At 43.8% G+C, this 6,000-nt stretch overlaps 1 protein-coding gene across 1 annotated transcript in view; it reads right to left on the bottom strand.

Annotated features, from left to right (window-relative positions):
* The window catches only part of LOC148540876 (G protein-coupled receptor 142-like), a 103,470-nt gene extending 98,361 nt beyond the window's left edge, over positions 1-5,109 (bottom strand). The window contains exon 1 of the mRNA XM_088472963.1: positions 5,051-5,109. The gene's annotated coding sequence lies outside the window, so the exon portion shown is untranslated. The remainder of the gene's footprint in view (positions 1-5,050) is intronic.
* Between the last annotated feature and the right edge of the window lie 891 nt (positions 5,110-6,000).

Below are 6,000 nucleotides of genomic sequence, written 5' to 3' on the forward strand. Positions count from 1 at the left end.
TGGAGTGTACTTTCGGGGGTTACAGCACCCTTAACGGTCAAGCCAGCCGGCCCTTTACTTATGACACAGGCGCACGCTTGGCACTACTTTGTTGATGCACGTGCGGCTACTGCGCACACAATTCACAAACACAGAAAATAATTTTTTTTTTGGTTTGGACTGGAGTGTACTTGGGGGTTACAGCACCCTTTAACGGTCAAGCCAGCCGGCCCTTTACTTATGACACAGGCGCACGCTTGGCACTACTTTGTTGATGCACGTGCGACTACTGCGCACACAATTCACAAACACAGAAAATAATATTTTTTTTGGTTTGGACTGGAGTGTACTTTCGGGGGTTACAGCACCCTTAACGGTCAAGCCAGCCGGCCCTTTACTTATGACACAGGCGCACGCTTGGCACTACTTTGTTGATGCACGTGCGGCTACTGCGCACACAATTCACAAACACAGAAAATAATTTTTTTTTGGTTTGGACTGGAGTGTACTTTCGGGGGTTACAGCACCCTTAACGGTCAAGCCAGCCGGCCCTTTACTTATGACACAGGCGCACGCTTGGCACTACTTTGTTGATGCACGTGCGGCTACTGCGCACACAATTCACAAACACAGAAAATTATTTTTTTTTTGGTTTGGACTGGAGTGTACTTTCGGGGGTTACAGCACCCTTAACGGTCAAGCCAGCCGGCCCTTTACTTATGACACAGGCGCACTCTTGGCACTACTTTGTTGATGCACGTGCGGCTACTGCGCACACAATTCACAAACACAGAAAATAATTTTTTTTTGGTTAGGACTGGAGTGTACTTTCGGGGGTTACAGCACCCTTTAACGGTCAAGCCAGCCGGCCCTTTACTTATGACACAGGCGCACGCTTGGCACTACTTTGTTGATGCACGTGCGGCTACTGCGCACACAATTCACAAACACAGAAAATAATTTTTTTTTTGGTTTGGACTGGAGTGTACTTTCGGGGGTTACAGCACCCTTAACGGTCAAGCCAGCCGGCCCTTTACTTATGACACAGGCGCACTCTTGGCACTACTTTGTTGATGCACGTGCGGCTACTGCGCACACAATTCACAAACACAGAAAATAATTTTTTTTTGGTTAGGACTGGAGTGTACTTTCGGGGGTTACAGCACCCTTTAACGGTCAAGCCAGCCGGCCCTTTACTTATGACACAGGCGCACGCTTGGCACTACTTTGTTGATGCACGTGCGGCTACTGCGCACACAATTCACAAACACAGAAAATATTTTTTTTTTTGGTTTGGACTGGAGTGTACTTTCGGGGGTTACAGCACCCTTAACGGTCAAGCCAGCCGGCCCTTTACTTATGACACAGGCGCACGCTTGGCACTACTTTGTTGATGCACGTGCGGCTACTGCGCACACAATTCACAAACACAGAAAATAATTTTTTTTTTGGTTTGGACTGGAGTGTACTTGGGGGTTACAGCACCCTTTAACGGTCAAGCCAGCCGGCCCTTTACTTATGACACAGGCGCACGCTTGGCACTACTTTGTTGATGCACGTGCGACTACTGCGCACACAATTCACAAACACAGAAAATAATATTTTTTTTGGTTTGGACTGGAGTGTACTTTCGGGGGTTACAGCACCCTTAACGGTCAAGCCAGCCGGCCCTTTACTTATGACACAGGCGCACGCTTGGCACTACTTTGTTGATGCACGTGCGGCTACTGCGCACACAATTCACAAACACAGAAAATAATTTTTTTTTTGGTTTGGACTGGAGTGTACTTTCGGGGGTTACAGCACCCTTAACGGTCAAGCCAGCCGGCCCTTTACTTATGACACAGGCGCACGCTTGGCACTACTTTGTTGATGCACGTGCGACTACTGCGCACACAATTCACAAACACAGAAAATAATATTTTTTTTGGTTTGGACTGGAGTGTACTTTCGGGGGTTACAGCACCCTTAACGGTCAAGCCAGCCGGCCCTTTACTTATGACACAGGCGCACGCTTGGCACTACTTTGTTGATGCACGTGCGGCTACTGCGCACACAATTCACAAACACAGAAAATAATTTTTTTTTTGGTTTGGACTGGAGTGTACTTTCGGGGGTTACAGCACCCTTAACGGTCAAGCCAGCCGGCCCTTTACTTATGACACAGGCGCACGCTTGGCACTACTTTGTTGATGCACGTGCGGCTACTGCGCACACAATTCACAAACACAGAAAATAATTTTTTTTTTGGTTTGGACTGGAGTGTACTTTCGGGGGTTACAGCACCCTTAACGGTCAAGCCAGCCGGCCCTTTACTTATGACACAGGCGCACGCTTGGCACTACTTTGTTGATGCACGTGCGGCTACTGCGCACACAATTCACAAACACAGAAAATATATTATTTTTTTAGCACTTGGGGGGAGCACCCCTGATGGACAGAGCACCCCCTGGACAACACTACAGCACTCCTTTAGGACTGGGACACTGCACAGGACTTTGGAGTGGACACAGCCCCTATGGAGAACTGACTGCACAACACAGTCCAGCCAGCCCCTATGGACTTTGAAGTAGTGGACACAGCCCCTATTAACAACAGCAGCACAGCACAACACAGCCAGCCCCTATGGACTTTGAAGTAGTGGACAACAGCAGCACTACACTACACTACACTACACAGCCCTAACTCCCACCCTCCCTCTTCACTGTCCACAGCCGAGTGAGAAAATGGCGCCGACGTGTGTACCTTATATAGGATCCAAAACCCGCGAGACTCGGAAGGCGGGAAGATGACGTTTTGCCTCGATTTCAGATCCGAGTCAGGCGGGAAAAGTCGAGCCTGACTCGGATCGGACTCGGATCGGGGGGGCTCGGGGGGGTTCGGATTTCAGAAATCCGAACCCGCTCACCCCTAATAGATACAGTATGTTATAGATAGATATATATGTTATAGATAGATATGTGGTAGATACATAGATATGTGATAGATAGATGGATGGATAATGTGGTAGATATATAGATATGATATAGATATATATATATGTGTTAGATAGATAGATGCTAGATAAATATGAGTAAGAGATACATTGATATGGATAGATATGTGATAGATAGACAGATATATTGCTATATAAATATGCTAGTAAGAGATACATTAATATGGATAGATATGTGATAGATAGATAGATAGATAGATAGATAGATAGATAGATAGATAGATAGATAGATAGATAGATAGATAAATAGATAGATAGATAGATAGATATGTGATAGATAAATTAAATATGAGAGTAAACATCGTTATCATTCAGTTGTACATTAATAGTGCACAAATCGTGCACAATAATGTTGGAAACGACTAGCGATGCGTGCTCCCGCTGGTCGCTTCCGACATCAATTATCGGCTGAACATGCCGGTCAATCTGCCGATAACGACAGATTGACCATGTTCAGGGATGACAGAGGATGCCTACAGTGAACGACTAATCGTTCAGTGCAGGCATGCAGGGGATGGGGAACGACGGTACGATTACAATGTCGTAATCGTACTGTCGTCCCTGGGTCGCGTAGTGGATATGCACCTTAAGAGATACATTAATATGGATAGATATGAGATAGATAGATAGATAGATAGATAGATAGATAGATAGATAGATAGATAGATATGTGGTAGACACATATATAGATAAGAGATAGATAGATAGATAGATAGATAGATAGATAGATAGATAGATAGATAGATAGATAGATAGATATGAGATAGATGCTAGATAAATTTGAGTAAAGGTGCGTACACACTAGGCGATTAAGAAAGACAGTACGATTACGACATTGTAATCGTACTGTCATTCCTGATCCCCTGTAATGCCTACACTAAACTATATGTCATTCAGTGCAGGCACACTCCATCATTCCTGAACATGGACAATCTGTCGTTATCGGCAGATTGACCAGATGTTCAGGTGATGATAGATGTCAGAAACGACCAGCGGGAGCGCGCATTGCTGGTAGTTTCCGACAATATAGTGCCTGATTACTGAGCAATTGCATGATTACGATGTCGTAATTGTGCAAACACTCAGTAATATCGCCCAGTGTGTACGCTCCTTAAGAGATAAATTGATATGGATAGATATGAGATAGATATGTCATAGATATGTGATAGATAAATTAAATATGAGAGTAATGGTGCGTACACATGGTACGATCAGTCAGCGACAACGATATCGCTGACTGATCGTCCTGCACCTTCCCGATCGCATGTCACTATGTAACCTGGTCGATATCATTATCGTCCATACCTGTCAGCGTATCGCTGGTTGTTGGGCACCAAAAAATTAATGATCTGAACGATACTGATATGGTCGATATCATTCATATTGTGCATTTTTATCATACCGTGTGTACGCACCATAAAGGATGCATTGATAGATAGATATGTGATAGGCAGATAAATAGATAGATATGTGGTAGATAAATAGATATTCAATATATATATAAGATGGAGACATATGAAGTGTACAGGCAGGAATGAGAGATAAATGAGTACAGTATATTAATATATAAAACAAGATGGATAGACATGAAATAAACCGATTTGAGCGATATAGACAGATAAAGAAAGGGATAGTTAGATCTGAATAGATAGATGACAGATATGTGCTAGATTTGACTTAGATATGAGAGAAATAGATATGCTATGGATAGATAGATAGATAGATAGATAGATAGATAGATGCTGTAGATAGATTATTATAGTATATTTTGATATATTCTGTAGTGTGAATACCTAGACATTTGTATATATTTACAGCACACAAACATTTTTACATCGTATATACAATTCTGTGTCCTAAGCTTGTAAAAGTTGTACTCAACACAAAGCTATTGTATAATATTTTTAAATATACATATAATGTAGTGTATTTCCTTCATGCAAATGAAACTTTGTTGGCTTATGTCAAAGTCATAGTTTTAGAGATTTATATGATACAAATGACATAAAAACAGATGATACAGTAGTAATTCAGATCTCACAGATGGGCAAAAACAGTTTAATAATTATATCTTACCTGGCTCCTTTTCATATTTCATCCCTTGTGTCACATTGGAGTGTGTCCGCTGTTGTTAGAGGAACACACTGAGCTGACCATTTCCAGGCATGCTGAGAGCAGAGAGATGCTGCAGGGAAGCCTGCTACTGGAGGGACAGGAGAGAGGTGCGCAGTGTGTGACAGAGGAGAGGTGTGTATTTCTAGCATGGATATAATGCACTCTGTCTTCTAACACTTTATAATGATCTACAAGCAACTGATGGCTGATCCAAAAACATGGCTGTGCTCTGTGCAGCATCTGTTTTATCAGGGTCTTTTGACATGGCATTCTGAATAGTTGTATCTGTATCCATATATCTGGGCTATTTTGAATACATAAGGGCTGATACAAAGTTTAACAAAAGTCCATTTAAAAAGCATATGTTACGTGGTTTTGCTCTACACATGCTCCAGAACCAACCTAGTTTGCAACTACAGCCATGCAAGACCATTCATGTGTGGGGTTGCTTCTCAGCAAAGGGAGTGGGCTCACCCACAACACAGCCATGAATAAAGAATATCAAAACATCCTCCAAGAGCAACTTCTCCCAACCATCCAAGAACAGTTTGGAGCCTCTGATGAAACGGCCTCTTTGATTGGCTGAGAAACGCATCAGGTGACCGCTATACCAGGAAGTGCAGTCTGAGTTGTGAGATGGGAGACGCCGGGTATCCATACTGCAGCACAGCGTGACAGCTTTACCAGACACTGGCCCTGTCGGGAGATGCCAGGAGCGTGTCAGCAGCACAGTGAGTCAGTGTGCGCTCAGGGCATGATTCAGAGCCGGACGCTCTTGAAGAGAAGGGCGTTTTTTGTTTTTTTTTGTTGCGCCTCCTGGCCGCTCGCTAAGCTGTGGGGGACCACCCACAGCTTTTGCGAGCGGCCAGGTGATGGTCGTGATGGTCACGACCATCGGGGCTTGCGACGAG

The sequence above is a fragment of the Taudactylus pleione genome, unplaced genomic scaffold (genome assembly GCF_031769625.1).
Source record: "Taudactylus pleione unplaced genomic scaffold, aTauple2 ptg000016l, whole genome shotgun sequence".
Taxonomy (NCBI): domain Eukaryota; kingdom Metazoa; phylum Chordata; class Amphibia; order Anura; family Myobatrachidae; genus Taudactylus; species Taudactylus pleione.